General features: G+C 50.5%; 1 long non-coding RNA gene across 1 annotated transcript in view; it reads left to right on the top strand.

Annotated features, from left to right (window-relative positions):
- LOC130682366 (uncharacterized) overlaps window positions 1-26,522 on the top strand; it is a 93,829-nt gene that overhangs the window by 15,155 nt on the left and 52,152 nt on the right. Inside the window, exons 3-6 of the long non-coding RNA XR_008995588.1 lie at window positions 3,604-3,678; window positions 4,694-4,812; window positions 22,348-22,422; window positions 23,438-23,556. This is a non-coding gene — a long non-coding RNA (uncharacterized LOC130682366). The remainder of the gene's footprint in view (window positions 1-3,603; window positions 3,679-4,693; window positions 4,813-22,347; window positions 22,423-23,437; window positions 23,557-26,522) is intronic.

Raw genomic sequence — 26,522 nt, forward strand, 5'->3', positions numbered from 1 at the left:
CTCATGTTTATGTCTTAAGAGGTTTTTGCCTATGTTTTCTTCCAAGAGTTTAATGGTTTCGTGACTTACATTCAGGTCTTTGATCCATTTTGAGTTTACTTTTGTATGTGGGGTTAGACAATGGTCCAGTTTCATTCTCCTACATGTAGCTGTCCAGTTTTGCCAGCACCACCTGTTGAAGAGACTGTCATTTTGCCACTGTATGTCCATGGCTCCTTTATCAAATATTAATTGACCATATATGTCTGGGTTAATGTCTGGATTCTCTAGTCTGTTCCATTGGTCTGTGGCTCTGCTCTTGTGCCAGTACCAAACTGTCTTGATTACTATGGCTTTATAGTAGAGCTTGAAGTTGGGGAGTGCAGATCTCAGCATTTTTTATCCCCCTAGGTTCACTTACACTTTGGAGGTCTACCTCCCATCCTGGTTACAAGGTTCCTTAATTGATAGAGGGGCTGGAAGAAGCAGAACAGCATGTAGATGAAGTTAAAGTATAAAGTGGGCTTTTTCTAGGCTGAGTATATTTCACAGTGTCATGACCCTCATCCCATTTCTGTGCTTTGTCTCACTGCAAATGCAGAGAGTGGATTGAGAAGGTGTCTCCAAAATTTGCACTTTTGTTTTGACAGTCAAAACTTCCTAGTAACATCCAGCTAGTCCTCATCTTGGTCACCAGAGGCAGCAGCGAACGGGTAACGTGGGTGCTGTCTCTCAGAAGTGGAACCTGCTGCTTAGACATTCTTTGTTCTCCAGTGTAGTCAGAGCAGCAGAAAGTCTAGTCATCATACTCAGGAAATTAAAATTCTAGATTTGGGAATTTTCCCCCTAACTACACCCTATCGTGCTGCCTTGCAAGTGCTCAGAGACAGCCAGGAAGCATCTCCAGCGGAAGTGGAGCTTGCACTGCCCCATTCGACGTGGCAACAGGGAGTCGCTGGACCACCTCATCTTCCCTGTCGGGTTTTTCCAGTCTGAACCCCGAGAGGAGTGGAACCCCTCGCATTGCAAAGCTGAGCACACACGGCAGCTGTTCAGCTGCTCTGACTCCAGGATTTTTTTCTTCGCAAGCCCCTGTGTGTCAGGCTGGGTGGTGAGGTGACAGCTGAGGCTGGGGGAGTGGAGAGCGGCTGACAGGAAAACAGACTCCTGAAGCCATTTCTCCCATCTCTCTGCCCCATGTCCCTGGGGAGGAGGGCCTCCTTGGCCTTGGCATTATGCCGGAAGCCTTCACTTTATCCTCCTGAAAGGGATCGTCCTTGGTGCAGATCAATGTCATGACTGTGAAGGAAATTATGGTGGAAGTGGGAAGCTCTGTGCCTCGTCTTGGGGAGAGGGAGGTCCCTGCAGGCATTATGGGTATGTGGGGACACCTGTTGTGATATGACTGATGATAAGTAAATATTTGGTAATTGAGATGACCAAAATACATTTCCTAGGTATTTTTGCTCCTCGTGCACAATTCCTGAAGATCCTTCTGAGCCATAACTGTCCAATGGGTGTCTTGTTAGGTTAATGCAGAGGCTTTGGGGCCCTATCCTAGGTTAGAGGCTGGTTGCCAGGGGCACCAAGCTTGTGATTAGAGGATTGAAATTATTAGCCCTCAGCCCCCAGGGAAGAGGAAAGGGATGAGGGCTGGAGGCTGAATCAGCAATGGCCAGTGATTTAGTCAGTCATGACTCTGCAGTGAAGCCCTCACAAAACCCTAAGAGAAGAGCACATCTCTCTCATCTCCTGTTTCTCTGTCAGAGCTTCCATGCCTGGGGAACCAGGTGGCCTGCACATGCCACCAGGCCAGGCCCCAAGCACCCCAGGAGGATAGAAGCTCTTTTATTTGGGACCTTGCCATATGTGTGTGTTCATCCGGCTGTTGTGTCCTTTATGGTACTCTTTGTTAAACGTGAGTGTTCTTCTGAGATTCTGAGGCACCTTAGCAACTTGGGCAGACCTAAAGGGGAAGTTGTTGGAACCCGCAATCTTAGCCTGCAGGTGGGAAGCACAAGCTAATTGCGTGGGGCTTGCAACCAGGCTCTGGAGCTGGGGAGGAGGGCAGTCTTGAGGATAGAAACCTTACCCTGTAGAATCTGGTGTTGTCTCTGGGCAGATAGCCTCAGCATTGAGTTCTCAGACACCCTGCTGGTGTTCAAGAATTGCTTGGTGGTGTATGCATTGGAAACAGGTCCAGTATCCTGAAAGGAGTTACACTGCTGTGTATGAAAAAGAACGCTGGGTCATATGAAACCGCTATTAATATAGGTAGGAACCACCACACTGTTTTCCATAGTAGCTGCACCAATTTACATGGTCACAAACAGTGCATGACGGTTCCCTTTTGTCCACATCCTCATAAATAACTTGTTATTTCTTGTTTTTTGGGGAACTAGCCATTCTGAATGCTGTGAGGTGATAGCTCATTGTGATTTTTTTGTTGTTACCATTAGAGTACAATTACATGAGCAACATTGTGGTTACTAGACTCCCCCCCATTATCAAGTCCGCTCCCCGCACCCCATTACAGTCGCTGTCCATCAATGTAGTAAGATGCTATGGAATCACTACCTGTCTTCTGTGTGTTACACTGCAATCCCTGTGGCCCCCCACCCCCTACATTATGTGTGCGGATCGTAATGCCCCCTTTACCCCCTTATCGCTCCCTCCCCACCCGTCCTCCCAGGTCCCTTTCCCTTTGGTAACTGTTAGTCCATTCTTGGGTTCTGTGAGTCTGCTGCTGTTCTGTTCCTTCCCGTTTTTGCTTTGTTCTCATACCTCACCAGAGGAGTGAAATCCTTGGATACTTGTCTTTCTCCACCTGGCTTATTTCACTGAGCATAACACCCTCTAGCTCCGTCCGTGTTGTTGCAAATGGTGGTAGGATTTGTTTTCTTCCTATGGCTGAGTGATATTCCGTAGTGTGTATGTACCACCTCTTCTTTATCCCTTCATCTCCCGATGGACACTTAGGTTGCTTCCCTTTCTTGGGTATTGTAAGTAGTGCTGTGATCAACATAGGGGTGCATCTGTCTCTTTCAAACTGGGCTCCTGCACTCTTAGGGTAAATTCCTAGGAGAGGAATTCCTGGGTCAAATGGCATTTCTGTTCTTTGGTTTTTGGGGGAACCTCCATACCGCTTTCCACAATGGTTGAGCTGACTGACATTCCCACCGGCAGTGTAGGAGGGTTCCCCTTTCTCCACACCCTTGCCGACATCTGTTGTTGTCTGTCTTTTGGGTGGTGGCCATCCTAACTGGTGTGAGGTGATACCCCGTTGTGGTTTTAGTGTGCATTTCTCTGATGGTTAGCGATGTGGAGCGTCTTTTCCATGTGCCTGCCGGCCACCTGAAATTGCTTCTGTGGAGAAGTGTCTGTTGAGAGCCTCTGCCCATTTTGTAACTGGATTCATTTGCTTTTTGTGTGTTGAGGTTCGTGAGCTCTTGATACATGTTTTGGATGGCAACGCCTTATCAGATATGTCATCAGTGAGTATATTCTCCCATACTGAAGGATGTCTTTTGGTTCTACTGATGGTGGTCAAACAGAATCTTACGAAACCCCCTACCACTTCATTCCAAATCTGACTAATTTTTTTTTTTTTTTTTTTTCCCCCAGAACACCAACCAGCCGAGAAAACGGGAACGAAGAGGAGAAGCTGTGATGCGGGAACATCTGGCGTAAAACTGAGAGGTGAGGCGGTGTGGAGACTGGTAGGTTGTATCTTTCCATGTGCTGCTTTCAAGGGTCATAGGGAAAAAAGATCGCCAAGGAGATGAAGCCCGGGGTGTTGACGTCACCTGGTATCGGTGGAGCCACGTAGCCTCTAGCCATTGACGGGGAGGCTAGCATGCGGCACTGTTGTCTTTCCTGCGGAGTTAAGACGAGCGGCGTCCCCCGTTTGCAGTTCAGTCAGAGCCCGTGTGGGACTGTCCTGGCACCGGCCGGGGTGGACCCGAGAGCTGTGCCGTTCCTGCTGGGCTGTCGCAGCACCCCTCTCGGAACAGGGCCTCAGCAGCGCTCCCGGGAGAGAGAGAGAGAGACAGAGACAGAGACAGAGACAGAGAGAGACAGAGAGAGAGAGAATTGCGCTCGAGAGACAGGGGCAGTTATATTTTCTGTAGCTCCCTGAGCATGCTCCTGGTGTTTATTTTGAGATCTCTTTCTCAGGAAGATTGATTTGAGTCCAGTTACCAGGTTCCTTTGAAGGTTCATATTTGTAGGTGGCGCCCTCTAGCTCCCAGAAGCTTTACTCTCTGGAGATGCTCAGCCCTTGGGGTGGGTGGGGGGTGGGGTGGCAGGGGTCCCAGGGGAGAGGTGCCGGTGCCCACCCCCGCCGGGAGGAAAGAGGTCTTTCCTGCTTCCCGACCGCAGTGCCCGTCTCCACTGCCGGGGCCAGTTTGCGGAGCACGCAGGGAGAAGCTGCCGTAGGTGGGGGCGGCCGTTTTGCAGGCCGGTGCCGGCGGGGAGGCAGGCCGTGTGCCAGTCACAGCACGGTAAGGGGCCTCGGAGCTGCGAGGCCAGCCAGGGGGATGGAGCGCCCGGAGCTCCTGAAAGCTCCCCCGCCTGCCGGGCAGAGTGCACCCGGGCAGTTTGGCGCACCTGTCCTTTCTCCTGAGCGGCAAGCCCTGCGGAAGCCTTGCCCCTTTAGCAGTTCTCTCGCTGTCAGGAAGTCTCTCAGACTGTCCGCCTTTCTTTTGTCCCACAGCGGCCGGATGTGGATCCCTGTGTTGTCCCACAAGTGGCTGGAATCTCAAGTCTCTCGAAGTCTTCCGCCTGTCTCTGCTTTCCAAGCCCACCGATCCTCCAGAGCGCAGCACGTGTACGGTAGGTTCGTGCTCCCAGAGCACATCTCCGGGGCTGTACGTCACACTTCTCCTCGAGGTGACAGCCTGCCGCAGCAGCGTTCTTCCCTGCTGCTCTTCCAGGATTTGGTGTAGTTGTTCTATTTCCATATAGTACGTATGTATGTGGTTTTGGTTTTGGGAGGAGGTTTCCGCCTCCCCTCTCACGTGAGCCGCCGTCTTTAATCCCAGCAGCACATCTTTTTTCTTCTTCTTCTTTTTTTTTTTTCTTTTCAGTTTCACTTGTCTAGGGTACCTGTCCCCACCCCCTCAACTTCTGGTTTGTCTTCGTCCTTGGATCTCAAGTGAGTCTCCTGTAAGGGAGCACGTAGGTGGTCTTGAGTTTTCATCCCTTCTTTTAACCCTGTGTCTTTTGATTGGAGCCCTCAGAGCCTGTCCTTTTATTCTGACAATTGAGAGCTGTGTCCTTATTGCACTTAAAAAATTTTTTTTGTTATCATTCATCTACAGTCACGTGAAGAACATGATGATCACCAAGTCCCCCCCAGAAACCCCGTTACAGTCGCTGACCATCAGCGTGTAGTAAGATGCTGTAGAATCACTACTTGTCTTCTCTGGGTTGTACAGCCCTCCCCATGCTCCCCCCGCCCCACACGTTCTACATGCGAATCCTGATGCCCCCTTTCTTTCTCCCCGCCCTTATCCCTCCCTTCCCACCCACCCTGCCCAGCCCCTTTCCCTTTGGTAACTGTGAGTCCACTCTCGGGTTCTGTGAGTCTGCTGCTGTTTTTTTCCTTCAGTTTTTCTTTGTTGTGATACTCCACACACGAGTATAAAGACGGCGTGATCGCCGCTGATCGGAGGGAGGGACAAACAGAAAGGAACACCCAATTTCTAGACAGGAGCAGCTGGGAGCAAAGAGTGTGTTGTGGACTGACGTGTTTATTTGAGTGTCCAAACTTCCCTCTTTATGTGGCTATTACTTCTTTACATTCGTGAACATCATAAAAGCCACTGATTTCAAAGGCCCAGACGCATACTGAGGTGAGAGAAGATGAGAAGGACGTTGCTGCACCACTAAATCTATGGCTGGGCACTGCTGAAACCAAACAAAAAGAATTCACGGTGGCCAGATAGGGCTATTTTCTAGTGGCTGTCTCTGGGGACTCAGACAGAATCCATTTGTTTGATTGTTTGTTTTTTTCAGTTTCACTTGTGTAGGGTACCTGTCCCCACCCTGTAAGGGAGCACGTAGGTGGTCTTGAGCTTTCATCCCTTCTTTTAACCCTGTGTCTTTTGTTTGGAGCACTCAAAGCCTGTCCTTTTATTCTGATGATTCAGAGCTGTGCCCTTATTGCACTTCTTAAATTCTTTTTGTCATCATTCATCTACAGTCACGTGAAGAACATTACGTTTACCAGGCTCCCCCCTTCACCAAGTCCCCCGCGAAAACCTCTTACAGTCACTGTCCATCAGTGTAGTTTGGATGCTGTAGACCCCTTCACCATGTCCCCCCGACACACCCCGTTACAGTCGCTGTCCATCAGCGTGTAGTAAGATGCTGTAGAATCACTACTTGTCTTCTCTGGGTTGTACAGCCCTCCCCATGCTCCCCCCGCCCCACACGTTCTACATGCTAATCCTGATGCCCCCTTTCTTTCTCCCCGCCCCTATCCCTCCCTCCCCAGTCCCTTTCCCTTTGGTAACTGTTAGTCCACTCTCGGGTTCTGTGAGTCTGCTGCTGTTTTTCTCCTTCAGTTTTTCTTTGTTGTGATACTCCACACACGAGTGAAATCATTTGGTACTTGTCTTTCTCCGCCTGGCTTATTTCACTGAGCATAATACCGTCTAGCTCCGTCCACATCATTGCAAATGGGAGGATTTGTTTTCTTCTTATGGCTGCTTGCTGCACTTTTTAAACTGGATTTTTCATTCTTCTTTTTTGTTTGTAGTTTCGCTATGTGCTTTCACCATTACTCTCCTGGTTTATGAGCAATAGCTTTTATTAATTGATATGTACCTATATCTCTCTCTCTATCTCTCTGTCTATCTATCTCTCTATCTATCTGTCTGTCTATCTATCTATCTATCTATCTATCTATCTATCTATCTATGAATCAATCATCTTTTTGTCTGCCCTTCTGTCCTTATGTACAAGAACAGTCAACAACATAGGCTATGTCACTTCCCTACATTATGCCTCCAAAAATCTTGCAAGGTAACTAGGCCGTAGGGAGAGCACTGGGTTTTCACCGAGACACTTGCAGGTCGAGTCAGCCGCGTGCACCTACAAAACCAGGAAATGGTGGTGCAGGGACTTGAACCCGTATCTCTGTCCTCTGTCCTCTTTTACCTCCTTCTCGCTTGCTGACTGTATTTAGCCACATTCACTGACTAAGTGCTCCCTGAAGACCACAAGTATCCTTCCTCTGGGCCTGTTGTCGACAGAAAAGTAAACTTGGTGCTTTGCTCACCACCATGTTTGAGGGACATCGGCGTGATCGCCGCTGATAGGAGGGAGGGACAAATAAAAAGGAACACCAGTTTCTAGACAGGAGCAGTTGGGAGCAAAGAGTGTGCTGTGGAGTGACGTGTTCGGTTAAGCATCCAAACTTCCCTCGGTATCTGGTTATTGCCTCTTTACATTCGTGAACATCATAAAAGCCACTGATTTCAAAGGCCCAGACGCATATTATTACCGCAATTCAGTTGTTGAGGTGAGAGAAGATGAGAAGGGCGTTGCTGCACCACTAAATCTATGGCTGGGCCCTGCTGAAACCAAACAAAAAGAATTCACGGTGGCCAGATAGGGCTATTTTCTAGTGACTGTCTCTGGGGACTCAGACAGAATCCGTTTGTTTGTTTGTTTGTTTGTTTGTTTGTTTGTTTGTTTGTTTGTTTCTCAGTTTCACCTGTGTAGGGTACCTGTCCCCGCCCCTTCGGCTTCTAGTCTGTCTGTGTCCTTGGATCTCAAGTGAGTCTCCTGTAAGGGAGCACGTAGATGGTCTTGAGCGAGAGATAGCTTTGTTTAGTATGATGCTCTCCTATCTACCTACCTACCTATCCCTTTATCTATCTACCTATCTATCTATCTATGATCTATCATCTATCTACTCTCATCTGTGTATCTATCTAATTAATCTATCACCTATATGTATGTATATCAACCCAATCTATGTATCAATCATCTGTCTGTCTATGTATCTGTTGTCTCACTTTTGTCAACGTTCTGTCACTAGGTGCAGTTTGATTCCTCTGTGTCCTTCTCAGAGAAGTCTCAATTCCTTGTGTCTGTTTATGTGAGTTAGCTGTGTGTTTGGGTCTTGAGAGGAGTGGCCTTGGGTGGGAACTTCTCCTGCGTAGGTGGCACGAGTCTGCTGGGTGTGGACGGTGTGGTTGGCGGGCTGGGCTCTTGAACCTGTGCGGGCCAGGGCCCTCCGGCTGCTCTGCCCCTGGGCCGTTCCCGCTGTGGCGGCTGCGTGAGCTGCGGGGCATATCCGAGGCCCCACGCAGGGAGCACCCTGGCTGGCCTGCGGGGTCCGAGGCAGGTGCATGCCCAGTAGTAGGTCTTTTTGCCTGTGCACCGATGTCACCTCGGCGGCCCTGCTTGCTGGCCCATCTCCAGAGAGCATGCGTGTAGTCACTGGTTAAGGGAACTGCCTTTTGGTGACACGCAGGGCTCTTGTGGGCCGGTGGCCCGTGGGCTTGCTGAGGTGGCAGGCCAGCTAGCTTGTGGGGAAACTGCTCCCCTCTGCTGTCAAGGTGGAGGTGGAGTTTCAGTGCATTTAGGCATTTAGATGTGAGTGAGGTCTCTCTGAAATGGAATAGTAGCGTTGAGAGCTATGTTTCCGTTCGTATGAAAAGGGTGCTGAGCATAAAGAGTTGGGTGATGGTGGCAGGAATTCTAGGAATGTTTATGTCCCCGCACTTATTTATTTTCTGTTAAGGGAGGTGATTCTGAAGTAACTTTTTACTCACGGATGAAGGTGGTGCATAAGGTCATCCCACGTCAGCCATGGTGAGATGAAGTGGTGTAGTAGAATTAAAGCCTGTACACCTTGGCCTGATACATAGGAGACACACCGTGGGTGCTCTTTGCTGCCCTCCTGTCCTGGCTTATTACCTTAACTAACTCGATGGTTCAGAGTGGTCCCAGCAACATTTCCGGCAAGATCTTTCTAAAATTGCATAGAATCACTTGGCAAAGATATCCCCAGAGGCTAGTGGAGAACTTTACTCTTTCTGGTCATAGTTTGCAAGATGTTTGCCCTATCCTGCGTTCCTTTGTTACTTTTGCATCTCCTGTGATTGTAGACCGATGGGGCAGTGGCGTACACACACACACACGCACGCGCACACGCACACGCACACACGCACGCACAGGCGCGCGCACACGCACGCACACAGACACACACACGCACACACACACACACACACACACACACGCGGCTGAGAGTTAACGGAGACCCCAGTTATAGGAAACTGCAGCCCGCACTTTAAAAAAGAAACGCGCATAAGTTGTGCTCCTGGCGTGCCCCCCATAGGGAGCGGACTTCAAAGTGCAGAGGTGGTTGGACACAGATACCTATGCAGACACCTAAGCACAGATATCTATGCGTAGGCTCTCTCCATCCATCGTCTTAAGTGCGTCTCTGTTTACCTACATATCTATGTTAGTCTACTCAAGCTGATAACCAGAGTGTCATTGAGTGGGGGCTTCATCCATAGACACTGATTTCTCACCATTCTGGAAGCAGAAGTCCAAGACCAAGGCAGGTTCAGTTCCTGGTGAGGTCCCTTCTTCTGGCTTGCATACGGCCGCATCCCTGCTGTGTCCTCACAGGGTCGAGGGAGAAAGCTCTGTCCTCTGTTCCTCTTAATAGCACTGATTGCATAATGGCAGCTCCACCCACACCCTCATGATAGCTTCCGAACCAAATTACCTCCAAAGGCCCCACCTCCCAATACCATGACAGTGGGGGTTAGGGCTTCAACCCTGACTCAATTCAAATATGAACTTGTGTGTGTGTGTGTGTGTGTGTGTGTGTGTGTGTGTGTGTGGTGGCGGCGGCGGGGGGTTAGGAGGAGCAGAAGATGGTGAGGTGAGGGCCCAAAAATTCAGTTCATAACTCTGTATCTATCTATCATCTATCTATTCTCTATCTAATCTATCAATATCTTATCATCTGTCTTTCTAACGTAACCTACCTATATCATCTATCCTATCTAGTCTATCATCCGTCATCTATATATGTCTTATCTATCTGTCATCTCTGTCAATCTATTCGTCTAACCTATGAATATCTATCATCTATCTAATGTATCTATTTCTAATCTATCATCTGTCACCTATCTGTCACCTACCTGTTGTCATCTTTTTGTCTACCCATCTATCCTTATGTACAGAACAGTGTAAGATAAATTCTAGCTGAAATAAGCAGGTGAAGGGAGGCAACAAAGGGCCCGGTAGTTTATTTGAACGCAAATACCCGGGCGAGATTTCCCCGGTCTATAGAAATGGAGGCTGGGGAATTCACACTTAAGTAGACAGGCAGGCAGCGAGATTTTCAAGAAGGTAGGGGGAGGCAGAGCTTAGATTTACAGCAGCACGAGGATTGGCTAGCCCAAGGCATATTTTTCAGGTTGGGAGGGGGCAACAGCCAAGAACTTCGGCCCATCATCAGTGTCCCACGTGGGAGGGGGCAGCAGCCGGAGACATTGGCACATCATCAGTGTCCGACGTGCTCGCTCCTCCCATCAGTGCCCCCAGCCTTACAAACAGTTAACAACACGGCTATCTAACATGGCTGTCTATCTATCTATCTGTCTGTCTGTCTGTCTGTCTGTCTGTCTATCTGTCGATCTATCTATCAATCATATATTCAATCTATCTATACCTGTCATCTATCCTATCTAATCTATCATCTATCTATCTGTCTATCTGTCCTATCTATCTATCATCATGTTTTTGTCTACCCATCTGTCTTTATGTACAGAACAGTTCACAAGATGGCTTATATGTCACTTCCCTACTTATGTTTCCAAAAGCCTGCAAGGTAACTAGGCCCTAGAGACAGACAGCACTGGGTTCACCGAGACATTTGCACATCGAGTCAACAGCGTGTGACTACAAAACTAGTCGATGGTGGTGCGGGGACTTCAACCCATATCTCTGTCCCCGGTCCTCTTTGCCCTCCTTGCTGACGGTATTCTAGCCGCATTTGTTGACTGACTGCTCCCTGAAGACCACAAGCATCCCTCCTCTTGGCTTTTTCAGTAATTTATCCCATTGTATGGAATGCTTTTCCCTCAGATACCTGGTTCTGTCACCTCCTTCTAGACTGTTCAAGTCCCACCTCCCTGGTGAGGCTTACCCTGTCCACTGTTTATTTTGAAAGCCCTGCTTCTCTCTGCCTACAATCTCAGTCCTCCATATCCTGCTTTTCATTCTTCATAGTGTTTGTTACCGGCTAAGCTACCGGAAAACTTACAGATGTTCATTGTCTCTTTCCTCCCCTCCAACTAGAACGTGGTCTCCACAGGTTAGGAATTCTGCGTGTATTGAGTCTGGTGGAGACCCTGCAGACTCTAGGGTCAGCGAGAAGTGGGCACAGTTGTAACTCAACGTGGCTTGACATGTTAGCAGTTTAGGTTAGAGTCAGGCCAGGCGGTCATTAAAGAGGACCTTTTCTGATATTACTAAGCTACTTGGTAAATTCTAAGTAAGCTTACATTTTCAATAATCACACAGCAGGCAGAAGCACTTCCTTCTGTCGTTCCTCCAGCCTCGAGGACCTGGATGCCAAATCCGTTCTCTCGTGGGGAAGTGGGAGTGTGTGAGGATGATCGGCCAAAGTCTTAAGTTACACAAGGCACACACATACAGAATTAAACATGTTTAAAAACCAAAATGATGAGAGAGGTTGCCTGTGTCACAGCAGGGATTCCCTAGCCCCCAGTGAGCTCAGAGCAGTGGGAGAGGAGAGGGAAGGGGCCACATAAGCCAGCCCGGTCTCCTTCCTCTGGACTTGCCTCCCCCTGGGTTGTCATCCATTAAACGCTCAGCACGCAGACCTCGCGGTGAGCACGCACAGTCATAAAACGCGGCTACTTCCACATCCCAGTCGCTGGGGCACGGAACACGTTGCGTAGTTAAGTGTGGCTCAGAACACTATCACTCATGTATGTGTGTTCTTCCTCTGTCGCCGAGTCAAAGAGTAAACAGAGCAGAGGCATACTAGCAAGAGCAGGGTTTAGTGTGAATATATAATATACGCACATACTGTGGGAAAGATTTTGTTAAATGGATAGGAGGACATAGGCCTTGTCTGGAGCCGGGGGAGGCCTGTAGGTGCCGTTGGCAAGGGCTGTGGCGTGTCCACCGGGTCGGAGGCCGAGTTAGGGGTAGGGCCGAGGCCGTCGGCTGTGCCTCCCGCGGCATCGTGTGGGTCCAGGGCTGACCGGAGGATGACCGCCCGCGCGGTGGGTGTCTGAGGTGCGCAGGAGGCCGGCGGTGGCGCCGCCCACGGCCTCGTGCGAGGCCGGTGGGGACCGGAAGATGACGGCCACCGAGGGTGGCGTCGTGTCCATCGGCTCGACCCGAGCGTCATCGTCGGCCTTCGGGCCGGCGGTGGTGCTGCCCACGGCCTCGTGTGGCGCCGGGGGAGACCGCAAGATCACGGCCAGCCAGGGTGGCGTCGTGTCCACTGGTTCGTCTTGAGCGTCAGCGTCGGCCTTAAGGCCGGCGCTTGTCCTGCCCATGGCCTTGTCTGGGGCCGGGGATCAGTTGTAGGTGCCTTTCCCGAGGGTGGTGGCGGGCCCATCGGGTCATCGTCCGACTTGGGGGTAGGGCCGAGGCCGTCGTCTGTGCCTCCCACGGCATCGTGTGGGTCCAGGGGAGACCGGACGATGACCGCCCGCGCGGTGGGTGTCTGAGGTGCGCAGGAGGCCGGCGGTGGTGATGCCCACGGCCTGGTGTGGGGCCCGGTGGGGACCGGAAGATGACGGCGAGCGACGGTGGCGTCGTGTCCATTGGCTCGCCTTGAGAGTCAGAGTGAGCCTTCGGGCCGGCGCCTGTGCTGCCCACTGCGTCGTCTGGGGCCCGGGGGGACGAGTAGGTGCCTTTCCCGATGGCGGTGGCGTGCCCATCGGGTCCTAGTCCGACTTGCGGGTACCGGTCCGAGGCCGTCGTCTGTGCCTCCCACGGCATCGTGTGGGGCCAGGGGAGGCCGGCGGTGCCGCTGCCCACGACCTCGTGTGGGGCTGGGGGGGGGGGGGGCCGGAAGATGACGGCCATCGAGGGGGGTGTCGTGTCCCATCGGCTCGTCTTGAGCGTCAGCGTCAGCCTTCGGGCGGGCGCTTGTGCTGCCCTGGGCCTTGCCTGGGGCCGGGGGGGCAGTTGTAGGTGCCTTTCCCGAGGGCGGCGGCGTGCCCGTCGGGTCCGAGGCTGACTTACGGGTAGGGCCGAGGCCGCCGTCTGTGCCTCCCACGGCATCGTATGGGGCCAGGGGAGACCAGACGACGACCGCCCGCGCGGTGGTTGTCGGAGGCACACAGGAGGCCGGCGGTGGTGCTGCCCACGGCCCCGTGCGGGGCCGGGGGCGACCGGAAGATGACGGCCATGGAGGGTGGCGTCGTGTCCATGGGCTCGTCCCCGGCGTCATCGCCGGCCCTCGGGCCGAAGGTGGAGCTGCCCACGGCCCCGTGCGCGGCCGGGGGCGACCGGAAGATGACGGCCATGGAGGGTGGCGTCGTGTCCATGGGCTCGTCCCGGGCGTCATCGCCGGCCCTCGGGCCGAAGGTGGTGCTGCCCACGGCCCCGTGCGGGGCCGGGGGCGACCGGAAGATGACGGCCATGGAGGGTGGCGTCGTGTCCATGGGCTCGTCCCGGTCGTCATCGCCGCCCTTCGGGCCGAAGGTGGAGCTGCCCACGGCCCCGTGTGCGGCCGGGGGCGACCGGAAGATGACGGCCATGGAGGGTGGCGTCGTGTCCATGGGCTCGTCCCGGTCGTCATCGCCGCCCCTCGGGCCGAAGGTGGAGCTGCCCACGGCCCCGTGTGCGGCCGGGGGCGCCCGGAAGATGACGGCCATGGAGGGTGGTGTCGTGTCCATGGGCTCGTCGTCCTGAGCATCAGCCTTCAGGCTGGCGCCTGTGCAGCCCACGGACTTGTCCGTGGCCAGGGGGCAGTTGTGGGTGCCTTTCCCGAAGGCGGTGGCGTGCCCATCGGGTCGTCGTCCGCCTTGCGGGTAGGGCCGAGGCCGTCGTCTGTGCCTCCCACGGCATCGTATGGGGCCAGGGGAGACCAGACGACGACCGCCCGCGCGGTGGTTGTCTGAGGCGCGCAGGAGGCCGGCGGTGGCGCTGCCCATGGCCTTGTCTGTTGGCTGACTCTGGATGGCGGTTTCACAGAGGCAGGACACCTCGAGGCGGGCTGGTAGTGGTGCCCGTGTGCCCTGCAGAGGAGGAGCTCGTCTGGGTGGTCTCTCTCCAGCCGTCTGCTGGGAGCCTAGGATGGTCCAGAGGCCCAGGACTGCTCCCCGTGGAAGTGGGAACTCTGTTGGGAAAAGTGGGAAAAGCCAGCCGCTAAAGGCACAGGATCCCGGTGGAACAGCCTGTGACCAGGGCAGCGGGCAGGTGCAGGGTGCTCCCTGGCAGGAGGGGTAGGGGCCAGCGTCCCGGGGACGGGAAGGACCGGCGGGCGAAGAAGGTGGGGCTGGGGAGGCGGCGGGCGGGGTGGGGCACGAACCTTAGGAAGGAGGAAACTGTCCACACGGGAAAATGGGTTGTGGTGTGCGCCAAACGATCCGAGGAAAGGGTCTGAAGCTAGGGAGAGGGTCTCCTTTGCCACTAACTCCTTCTCAGGCCAAGCACGCACTGAGCTGCCCAGCTAGGGCGAGCCTGGTATGTATGTCAGCCAGGGGACGCATCACAAAGCGGCCTGGGCCGCTGTGACGTCACCCAGGGGCCGCATCACCAAGCCCCCCCCCCCCCCCCACTGCCTTAAGCACACCGGCCCCGCCCAGAGGAGACCCTGGGCCAAGGCCACGGCGCGGCCCCAAGGCCAACCCCAGTAGAATCCCTAGCCCCCGGGACTGCCCGCTGAGGGCCGTGCGGGTGTTCGGGCCGACGAGGCCACCGTGCGGACCGTCGAGGGCTGCAGTGCCTGCGTCTGTCGGAGCTCAGCCCGCCCGGGTGCCGGCTCTGCATGTTCTCGGCACCCGGGGTGCGGCTGGGCGGCAAGTGCCTTGCCCCCCACCCCCACCCCCCCGCCCGCGCTCCCGGAGGCCAGGGCCTGCTCACGGCCCGGCGCGGAGCCACCCAGAGGCTGCCCGGGGCACGGCCCGCCCTTTCCCGGGCGTTCCCAGCTTCTCTGGGACACCGGGAGCCAGGCATGCCTTCTCGGCCATGGCCAGCCAGGCGGCTGACTTCTGAGGAGGGCGCAGACCCCATGACTTGCCGTCCTAGCTAGCGGGCAGGTTCTTTCTTTGCTTCTCACAGAAAGCGTAGGTCGGGGACCACCGGGTCTCAGCATAGCCACATCCCGCATTCTGACTGGGCCTGGCTGCCCAGATTTTCTCTCTGATCTAGTTTTGGGGGCCTGTGTCTCGTACGTGAATAACACAGCAGAGTATACACTGGGAAACACTTTTTATTTTTAAAATGCTTCTCCTTTAGACTCTCGGTCTCGATGGCGTCGCCGTTCCTGCCCGTCAGCCAAGCTGGAAGCTTGCGGGGCGACCTCGCCTCCTCTCAGCAGTCAGCCTGTCCATTCCCGATCCCGACTGTTCATCCTTTACGTTTTGTTTTTTTTTTTTTTTTTTTAAACTCTACTTTTTATTTTTATTTTTATTTTATTTATTTTTTTAGTTTATTATTTTTTATTGAAGGGTAGTTGACGCACAGTATTACATTACGTTAGTTTCAAGTGTACAACACAGTGATAAAACATTTATATACATAATTCTAGGTTCCAGCTATCGCCCTACCAAGCTGTTACAATATCTTGACTATATTCCTTACGCTATCCATTACATCCCGGTTACTTATTTATTTTACCATTGGAAGTCTTGTCCTTTTTTTTTTTTTTTTTTTTTTTTCTGTGAGGGCATCTCTCATATTTATTGATCAAATGGTTGTTAAGGACAATAAAATTCTGTATAGGGGAGTCAATGCTCAATGCACAATCATTAATCCACCCCAAGCCTAATTTTCGTCAGTCTCCAATCTTCTGAGGCATAACAAACAAGTTCTTACATGGAGAACAAATTCTTACATAGTGAATAAGTTACATAGTGAACAGTACAAGGGCAGTCATCACAGAAACTTTCGGTTTTGCTCATGCATTATGAACTATAAACAGTCAGTTCAAATATGAATACTCATTTGGTTTTTATACTTGATTTATATGTGGATACCACATTTCTCTCTTTATTATTATTATTTTTAGTAAAATGCTGAAGTGGAAGGTAGATACAAAATAAAGGTAGAAAACATAGTTTAGTGTTGTAAGAGGGCAAATGTAGATGATCAGGTGTGTGCCTGTAGACTATGTGTTAATCCAAGCTAGACCAGGGCAATAAAACATCCACGTATGCAGAAGATTTCTCTCAGAACGGTGGGGTGAGGTTCTAAGCCTCACCTCTGTTGATCCCCAATTTCTCACCTGATGACCCCCCTGCGACTGTGCCTGTCTTAGGTTGTTCCTCCCTTGAGGAATCTTACCCGTCTCTGGCTAACCAGTCATCTTCCGGGGCCATACAGGGAAATGTAGAGTTGGTAAGTGAGAGAGAAGCCTTATTGTTTGAAATGGTTAGCTTTCTATTTCTTTGCATGGTTATGCCCTGTAGCCTCTATGCCCAGCATCTGTCTTGAGGTATCTTTACCACTTGGAAGAATTATGATACTCGGTAAATTTGATATGAGGCACGAATTCTATTTAAGGGTTGTAATTAGGAAGGAAGAAGAAAAGCTATAGAAGTAGCAGGCGGAAGAAAACATGGGAAGATTGATTATTTCTTTGACATATCTTCTTGTAGAGTAACTTCAGCATGTATAGGTTTTAAGCTACTACTTAAATTGCGCACACACGTTAACATAATAGGAGTATAGTTACATAACCAAAGCATACCTGTAATTACCAGCCATCTCCAGTGAAACCGAGAAAACCAGTTAGGCACCTTAGGCATTTGTGAAAACTTATCTATGATGTGGTGGATATTGTCCAACTGAACTTGAACAGTCTGAGAGAAATCAGACAAATTAAAACAATCCATTCCTGGGGAATGTTCACATCCCTTATGTTCTTTTAACAGTAAATAGTCTGTAGTTGTAAGATTTTGGAGCGCTACAATTTGCACTTCTCCTAATTCTTGGTTGAGTTCCAACAGTATAGATCCAGTCAAATTTGTTGTTTTACCGTATGCACAGGCCAGCTTAGATGTCTCCTTCATTCCCATGGCAAGTCCAGGAACTGGTGGGATGAGTGCATCTACAGCTGTAGCAGTGCGTGGATCTTTGTTGGGGTTTTTTGATGATCATCTTTTGGCATGAGTCTTCCAGAGAGTGCTGATGTTGGAAGTTCTTTTTCATATCGTATCTTAGTTCATTTTCGGGGTAGCCCAATTAGGCTTTGATCCTCTGTATAAACACAAACAGACCCTTTGCCTACACTTTTATATGCCCTTTATACCCTTGTGTAGAACTCATTGGCGGTTACCACACAGGAACTGCCCTTTTTTTTTTTGTTTTTTTGTTTTGTTTTTGGTATCACTAATCTACACTTACATGACGAATATTATGTTTACTAGGCTCTCCCCTATACCAGGTCTCCCCTATAAACCCCTTTACAGTCACTGTCCATCAGCAGAGCAAAATGTTGTAGAATCACTACTTGCCTTCTCTGTGCTGTACAGCCCTCCCTTTTCTCCTACCCCCCCCCCATGCATGCTAATCTTAATACCCCCCTACTCCCCCCACCCCCCCCTTATCCCTCCCTACCCACCCCTCCTCCCCAGTCCCTTTCCCTTTGGTACCTGTTAGTCCATTCTTGAGTTCTGTGATTCTGCTGCTGTTTTGTTCCTTCAGTTTTTCCTTTGTTCTTATATTCCACAGATAAGTGAAATCATTTGGTATTTCTCTTTCTCCACTTGGCTTGTTTCACTGAGCATAATACCCTCCAGCTCCATCCATGTTGCTGCAAATGGTTGGATTTTCCCTTTTCTTATGGCTGAGTAGTATTCCATTGTGTATATATACCACATCTTCTTTATCCACTCATCTATCGATGGACATTCAGGTTGCTTCCAATTCTTGGCTACTGTAAATAGTGCTGTGATAAACATAGGGGTGCACTGATCTTTCTCATACTTGATTGCTGCATTCTTAGGGTAAATTCCTAGGAGTGAAATTCCTGGGTCAAATGGTAAGTCTGTTTTGAGCATTTTGATGTACCTCCATACTGCTTTCCACAATGGTTGAACTAACTTACATTCCCACCAGCAGTGTAGGAGGGTTCCCCTTTCTCCACAGCCTCGCCAACATTTGTTGTTGTTTGTCTTTTGGATGGCAGCCATCCTTACTGGTGTGAGGTGATACCTCATTGTAGTTTTAATTTGCATTTCTCTGATAATTAGCGATGTGGAGCATCTTTTCATGTGTCTGTTGGCCATCTGTATTTCTTTTTTGGAGAACTGTCTGTTCAGTTCCTCCGCCCATTTTTTAAATTGGGTTATTTGTTTTTTGTTTGTTGAGGCGTGTGAGCTCTTTATATATTCTGGATGTCAAGCCTTTATCGGATCTGTCATTTTCAAATATATTCTCCCATACTGTAGGGTTCCTTTCTGTTCTATTGATGGTGTCTTTTGCTGTACAGAAGCTTTTCAGCTTAATATAGTCCCACTTACTCATTTTTGCTGTTGTTTTCCTTGCCCGGGGAGATATGTTCAAGAAGAGGTCACTCATGTTTATGTCTTAAGAGGTTTTTGCCTATGTTTTCTTCCAAGAGTTTAATGGTTTCGTGACTTACATTCAGGTCTTTGATCCATTTTGAGTTTACTTTTGTATGTGGGGTTAGACAATGGTCCAGTTTCATTCTCCTACATGTAGCTGTCCAGTTTTGCCAGCACCACCTGTTGAAGAGACTGTCATTTTGCCACTGTATGTCCATGGCTCCTTTATCAAATATTAATTGACCATATATGTCTGGGTTAATGTCTGGATTCTCTAGTCTGTTCCATTGGTCTGTGGCTCTGCTCTTGTGCCAGTACCAAACTGTCTTGATTACTATGGCTTTATAGTAGAGCTTGAAGTTGGGGAGTGCAGATCTCAGCATTTTTTATCCCCCTAGGTTCACTTACACTTTGGAGGTCTACCTCCCATCCTGGTTACAAGGTTCCTTAATTGATAGAGGGGCTGGAAGAAGCAGAACAGCATGTAGATGAAGTTAAAGTATAAAGTGGGCTTTTTCTAGGCTGAGTATATTTCACAGTGTCATGACCCTCATCCCATTTCTGTGCTTTGTCTCACTGCAAATGCAGAGAGTGGATTGAGAAGGTGTCTCCAAAATTTGCACTTTTGTTTTGACAGTCAAAACTTCCTAGTAACATCCAGCTAGTCCTCATCTTGGTCACCAGAGGCAGCAGCGAACGGGTAACGTGGGTGCTGTCTCTCAGAAGTGGAACCTGCTGCTTAGACATTCTTTGTTCTCCAGTGTAGTCAGAGCAGCAGAAAGTCTAGTCATCATACTCAGGAAATTAAAATTCTAGATTTGGGAATTTTCCCCCTAACTACACCCTATCGTGCTGCCTTGCAAGTGCTCAGAGACAGCCAGGAAGCATCTCCAGCGGAAGTGGAGCTTGCACTGCCCCATTCGACGTGGCAACAGGGAGTCGCTGGACCACCTCATCTTCCCTGTCGGGTTTTTCCAGTCTGAACCCCGAGAGGAGTGGAACCCCTCGCATTGCAAAGCTGAGCACACACGGCAGCTGTTCAGCTGCTCTGACTCCAGGATTTTTTTCTTCGCAAGCCCCTGTGTGTCAGGCTGGGTGGTGAGGTGACAGCTGAGGCTGGGGGAGTGGAGAGCGGCTGACAGGAAAACAGACTCCTGAAGCCATTTCTCCCATCTCTCTGCCCCATGTCCCTGGGGAGGAGGGCCTCCTTGGCCTTGGCATTATGCCGGAAGCCTTCACTTTATCCTCCTGAAAGGGATCGTCCTTGGTGCAGATCAATGTCATGACTGTGAAGGAAATTATGGTGGAAGTGGGAAGCTCTGTGCCTCGTCTTGGGGAGAGGGAGGTCCCTGCAGGCATTATGGGTATGTGGGGACACCTGTTGTGATATGACTGATGATAAGTAAATATTTGGTAATTGAGATGACCAAAATACATTTCCTAGGTATTTTTGCTCCTCGTGCACAATTCCTGAAGATCCTTCTGAGCCATAACTGTCCAATGGGTGTCTTGTTAGGTTAATGCAGAGGCTTTGGGGCCCTATCCTAGGTTAGAGGCTGGTTGCCAGGGGCACCAAGCTTGTGATTAGAGGATTGAAATTATTAGCCCTCAGCCCCCAGGGAAGAGGAAAGGGATGAGGGCTGGAGGCTGAATCAGCAATGGCCAGTGATTTAGTCAGTCATGACTCTGCAGTGAAGCCCTCACACAACCCTAAGAGAAGAGCACATCTCTCTCATCTCCTGTTTCTCTGTCAGAGCTTCCATGCCTGGGGAACCAGGTGGCCTGCACATGCCACCAGGCCAGGCCCCAAGCACCCCAGGAGGATAGAAGCTCTTTTATTTGGGACCTTGCCATATGTGTGTGTTCATCCGGCTGTTGTGTCCTTTATGGTACTCTTTGTTAAACGTGAGTGTTCTTCTGAGATTCTGAGGCACCTTAGCAACTTGGGCAGACCTAAAGGGGAAGTTGTTGGAACCCGCAATCTTAGCCTGCAGGTGGGAAGCACAAGCTAATTGCGTGGGGCTTGCAACCAGGCTCTGGAGCTGGGGAGGAGGGCAGTCTTGAGGATAGAAACCTTACCCTGTAGAATCTGGTGTTGTCTCTGGGCAGATAGCCTCAGCATTGAGTTCTCAGACACCCTGCTGGTGTTCAAGAATTGCTTGGTGGTGTATGCATTGGAAACAGGTCCAGTATCCTGAAAGGAGTTACACTGCTGTGTATGAAAAAGAACGCTGGGTCATATGAAACCGCTATTAATATAGGTAGGAACCACCACACTGTTTTCCATAGTAGCTGCACCAATTTACATGGTCACAAACAGTGCATGACGGTTCCCTTTTGTCCACATCCTCATAAATAACTTGTTATTTCTTGTTTTTTGGGGAACTAGCCATTCTGAATGCTGTGAGGTGATAGCTCATTGTGATTTTTTTGTTGTTACCATTAGAGTACAATTACATGAGCAACATTGTGGTTACTAGACTCCCCCCCATTATCAAGTCCGCTCCCCGCACCCCATTACAGTCGCTGTCCATCAATGTAGTAAGATGCTATGGAATCACTACCTGTCTTCTGTGTGTTACACTGCAATCCCTGTGGCCCCCCACCCCCTACATTATGTGTGCGGATCGTAATGCCCCCTTTACCCCCTTATCGCTCCCTCCCCACCCGTCCTCCCAGGTCCCTTTCCCTTTGGTAACTGTTAGTCCATTCTTGGGTTCTGTGAGTCTGCTGCTGTTCTGTTCCTTCCCGTTTTTGCTTTGTTCTCATACCTCACCAGAGGAGTGAAATCCTCGGATACTTGTCTTTCTCCACCTGGCTTATTTCACTGAGCATAACACCCTCTAGCTCCGTCCGTGTTGTTGCAAATGGTGGTAGGATTTGTTTTCTTCCTATGGCTGAGTGATATTCCGTAGTGTGTATGTACCACCTCTTCTTTATCCCTTCATCTCCCGATGGACACTTAGGTTGCTTCCCTTTCTTGGGTATTGTAAGTAGTGCTGTGATCAACATAGGGGTGCATCTGTCTCTTTCAAACTGGGCTCCTGCACTCTTAGGGTAAATTCCTAGGAGAGGAATTCCTGGGTCAAATGGCATTTCTGTTCTTTGGTTTTTGGGGGAACCTCCATACCGCTTTCCACAATGGTTGAGCTGACTGACATTCCCACCGGCAGTGTAGGAGGGTTCCCCTTTCTCCACACCCTTGCCGACATCTGTTGTTGTCTGTCTTTTGGGTGGTGGCCATCCTAACTGGTGTGAGGTGATACCCCGTTGTGGTTTTAGTGTGCATTTCTCTGATGGTTAGCGATGTGGAGCGTCTTTTCCATGTGCCTGCCGGCCACCTGAAATTGCTTCTGTGGAGAAGTGTCTGTTGAGAGCCTCTGCCCATTTTGTAACTGGATTCATTTGCTTTTTGTGTGTTGAGGTTCGTGAGCTCTTGATACATGTTTTGGATGGCAACGCCTTATCAGATATGTCATCAGTGAGTATATTCTCCCATACTGAAGGATGTCTTTTGGTTCTACTGATGGTGGTCAAACAGAATCTTACGAAACCCCCTACCACTTCATTCCAAATCTGACTAATTTTTTTTTTTTTTTTTTTTCCCCAGAACACCAACCAGCCGAGAAAACGGGAACGAAGAGGAGAAGCTGTGATGCGGGAACATCTGGCGTAAAACTGAGAGGTGAGGCGGTGTGGAGACTGGTAGGTTGTATCTTTCCATGTGCTGCTTTCAAGGGTCATAGGGAAAAAAGATCGCCAAGGAGATGAAGCCCGGGGTGTTGACGTCACCTGGTATCGGTGGAGCCACGTAGCCTCTAGCCATTGACGGGGAGGCTAGCATGCGGCACTGTTGTCTTTCCTGCGGAGTTAAGACGAGCGGCGTCCCCCGTTTGCAGTTCAGTCAGAGCCCGTGTGGGACTGTCCTGGCACCGGCCGGGGTGGACCCGAGAGCTGTGCCGTTCCTGCTGGGCTGTCGCAGCACCCCTCTCGGAACAGGGCCTCAGCAGCGCTCCCGGGAGAGAGAGAGAGAGACAGAGACAGAGACAGAGACAGAGAGAGACAGAGAGAGAGAGAATTGCGCTCGAGAGACAGGGGCAGTTATATTTTCTGTAGCTCCCTGAGCATGCTCCTGGTGTTTATTTTGAGATCTCTTTCTCAGGAAGATTGATTTGAGTCCAGTTACCAGGTTCCTTTGAAGGTTCATATTTGTAGGTGGCGCCCTCTAGCTCCCAGAAGCTTTACTCTCTGGAGATGCTCAGCCCTTGGGGTGGGTGGGGGGTGGGGTGGCAGGGGTCCCAGGGGAGAGGTGCCGGTGCCCACCCCCGCCGGGAGGAAAGAGGTCTTTCCTGCTTCCCGACCGCAGTGCCCGTCTCCACTGCCGGGGCCAGTTTGCGGAGCACGCAGGGAGAAGCTGCCGTAGGTGGGGGCGGCCGTTTTGCAGGCCGGTGCCGGCGGGGAGGCAGGCCGTGTGCCAGTCACAGCACGGTAAGGGGCCTCGGAGCTGCGAGGCCAGCCAGGGGGATGGAGCGCCCGGAGCTCCTGAAAGCTCCCCCGCCTGCCGGGCAGAGTGCACCCGGGCAGTTTGGCGCACCTGTCCTTTCTCCTGAGCGGCAAGCCCTGCGGAAGCCTTGCCCCTTTAGCAGTTCTCTCGCTGTCAGGAAGTCTCTCAGACTGTCCGCCTTTCTTTTGTCCCACAGCGGCCGGATGTGGATCCCTGTGTTGTCCCACAAGTGGCTGGAATCTCAAGTCTCTCGGAGTCTTCCGCCTGTCTCTGCTTTCCAAGCCCACCGATCCTCCAGAGCGCAGCACGTGTACGGTAGGTTCGTGCTCCCAGAGCACATCTCCGGGGCTGTACGTCACACTTCTCCTCGAGGTGACAGCCTGCCGCAGCAGCGTTCTTCCCTGCTGCTCTTCCAGGATTTGGTGTAGTTGTTCTATTTCCATATAGTACGTATGTATGTGGTTTTGGTTTTGGGAGGAGGTTTCCGCCTCCCCTCTCACGTGAGCCGCCGTCTTTAATCCCAGCAGCACATCTTTTTTCTTCTTCTTCTTTTTTTTTTTTCTTTTCAGTTTCACTTGTCTAGGGTACCTGTCCCCACCCCCTCAACTTCTGGTTTGTCTTCGTCCTTGGATCTCAAGTGAGTCTCCTGTAAGGGAGCACGTAGGTGGTCTTGAGTTTTCATCCCTTCTTTTAACCCTGTGTCTTTTGATTGGAGCCCTCAGAGCCTGTCCTTTTATTCTGACAATTGAGAGCTGTGTCCTTATTGCACTTAAAAAATTTTTTTTGTTATCATTCATCTACAGTCACGTGAAGAACATGATGATCACCAAGTCCCCCCCAGAAACCCCGTTACAGTCGCTGACCATCAGCGTGTAGTAAGATGCTGTAGAATCACTACTTGTCTTCTCTGGGTTGTACAGCCCTCCCCATGCTCCCCCCGCCCCACACGTTCTACATGCGAATCCTGATGCCCCCTTTCTTTCTCCCCGCCCTTATCCCTCCCTTCCCACCCACCCTGCCCAGCCCCTTTCCCTTTGGTAACTGTGAGTCCACTCTCGGGTTCTGTGAGTCTGCTGCTGTTTTTTTCCTTCAGTTTTTCTTTGTTGTGATACTCCACACACGAGTATAAAGACGGCGTGATCGCCGCTGATCGGAGGGAGGGACAAACAGAAAGGAACACCCAATTTCTAGACAGGAGCAGCTGGGAGCAAAGAGTGTGTTGTGGACTGACGTGTTTATTTGAGTGTCCAAACTTCCCTCTTTATGTGGCTATTACTTCTTTACATTCGTGAACATCATAAAAGCCACTGATTTCAAAGGCCCAGACGCATACTGAGGTGAGAGAAGATGAGAAGGACGTTGCTGCACCACTAAATCTATGGCTGGGCACTGCTGAAACCAAACAAAAAGAATTCACGGTGGCCAGATAGGGCTATTTTCTAGTGGCTGTCTCTGGGGACTCAGACAGAATCCATTTGTTTGATTGTTTGTTTTTTTCAGTTTCACTTGTGTAGGGTACCTGTCCCCACCCTGTAAGGGAGCACGTAGGTGGTCTTGAGCTTTCATCCCTTCTTTTAACCCTGTGTCTTTTGTTTGGAGCACTCAAAGCCTGTCCTTTTATTCTGATGATTCAGAGCTGTGCCCTTATTGCACTTCTTAAATTCTTTTTGTCATCATTCATCTACAGTCACGTGAAGAACATTACGTTTACCAGGCTCCCCCCTTCACCAAGTCCCCCGCGAAAACCTCTTACAGTCACTGTCCATCAGTGTAGTTTGGATGCTGTAGACCCCTTCACCATGTCCCCCCGACACACCCCGTTACAGTCGCTGTCCATCAGCGTGTAGTAAGATGCTGTAGAATCACTACTTGTCTTCTCTGGGTTGTACAGCCCTCCCCATGCTCCCCCCGCCCCACACGTTCTACATGCTAATCCTGATGCCCCCTTTCTTTCTCCCCGCCCCTATCCCTCCCTCCCCAGTCCCTTTCCCTTTGGTAACTGTTAGTCCACTCTCGGGTTCTGTGAGTCTGCTGCTGTTTTTCTCCTTCAGTTTTTCTTTGTTGTGATACTCCACACACGAGTGAAATCATTTGGTACTTGTCTTTCTCCGCCTGGCTTATTTCACTGAGCATAATACCGTCTAGCTCCGTCCACATCATTGCAAATGGGAGGATTTGTTTTCTTCTTATGGCTGCTTGCTGCACTTTTTAAACTGGATTTTTCATTCTTCTTTTTTGTTTGTAGTTTCGCTATGTGCTTTCACCATTACTCTCCTGGTTTATGAGCAATAGCTTTTATTAATTGATATGTACCTATATCTCTCTCTCTATCTCTCTGTCTCTCTATCTATCTCTCTATCTATCTGTCTGTCTATCTATCTATCTATCTATCTATCTATCTATCTATGAATCAATCATCTTTTTGTCTGCCCTTCTGTCCTTATGTACAAGAACAGTCAACAACATAGGCTATGTCACTTCCCTACATTATGCCTCCAAAAATCTTGCAAGGTAACTAGGCCGTAGGGAGAGCACTGGGTTTTCACCGAGACACTTGCAGGTCGAGTCAGCCGCGTGCACCTACAAAACCAGGAAATGGTGGTGCAGGGACTTGAACCCGTATCTCTGTCCTCTGTCCTCTTTTACCTCCTTCTCGCTTGCTGACTGTATTTAGCCACATTCACTGACTAAGTGCTCCCTGAAGACCACAAGTATCCTTCCTCTGGGCCTGTTGTCGACAGAAAAGTAAACTTGGTGCTTTGCTCACCACCATGTTTGAGGGACATCGGCGTGATCGCCGCTGATAGGAGGGAGGGACAAATAAAAAGGAACACCAGTTTCTAGACAGGAGCAGTTGGGAGCAAAGAGTGTGCTGTGGAGTGACGTGTTCGGTTAAGCATCCAAACTTCCCTCGGTATCTGGTTATTGCCTCTTTACATTCGTGAACATCATAAAAGCCACTGATTTCAAAGGCCCAGACGCATATTATTACCGCAATTCAGTTGTTGAGGTGAGAGAAGATGAGAAGGGCGTTGCTGCACCACTAAATCTATGGCTGGGCCCTGCTGAAACCAAACAAAAAGAATTCACGGTGGCCAGATAGGGCTATTTTCTAGTGACTGTCTCTGGGGACTCAGACAGAATCCGTTTGTTTGTTTGTTTGTTTGTTTGTTTGTTTGTTTGTTTGTTTGTTTCTCAGTTTCACCTGTGTAGGGTACCTGTCCCCGCCCCTTCGGCTTCTAGTCTGTCTGTGTCCTTGGATCTCAAGTGAGTCTCCTGTA

This window comes from Manis pentadactyla, unplaced genomic scaffold (genome assembly GCF_030020395.1).
Source record: "Manis pentadactyla isolate mManPen7 unplaced genomic scaffold, mManPen7.hap1 scaffold_333, whole genome shotgun sequence".
Taxonomy (NCBI): Eukaryota; Metazoa; Chordata; class Mammalia; order Pholidota; family Manidae; genus Manis; species Manis pentadactyla.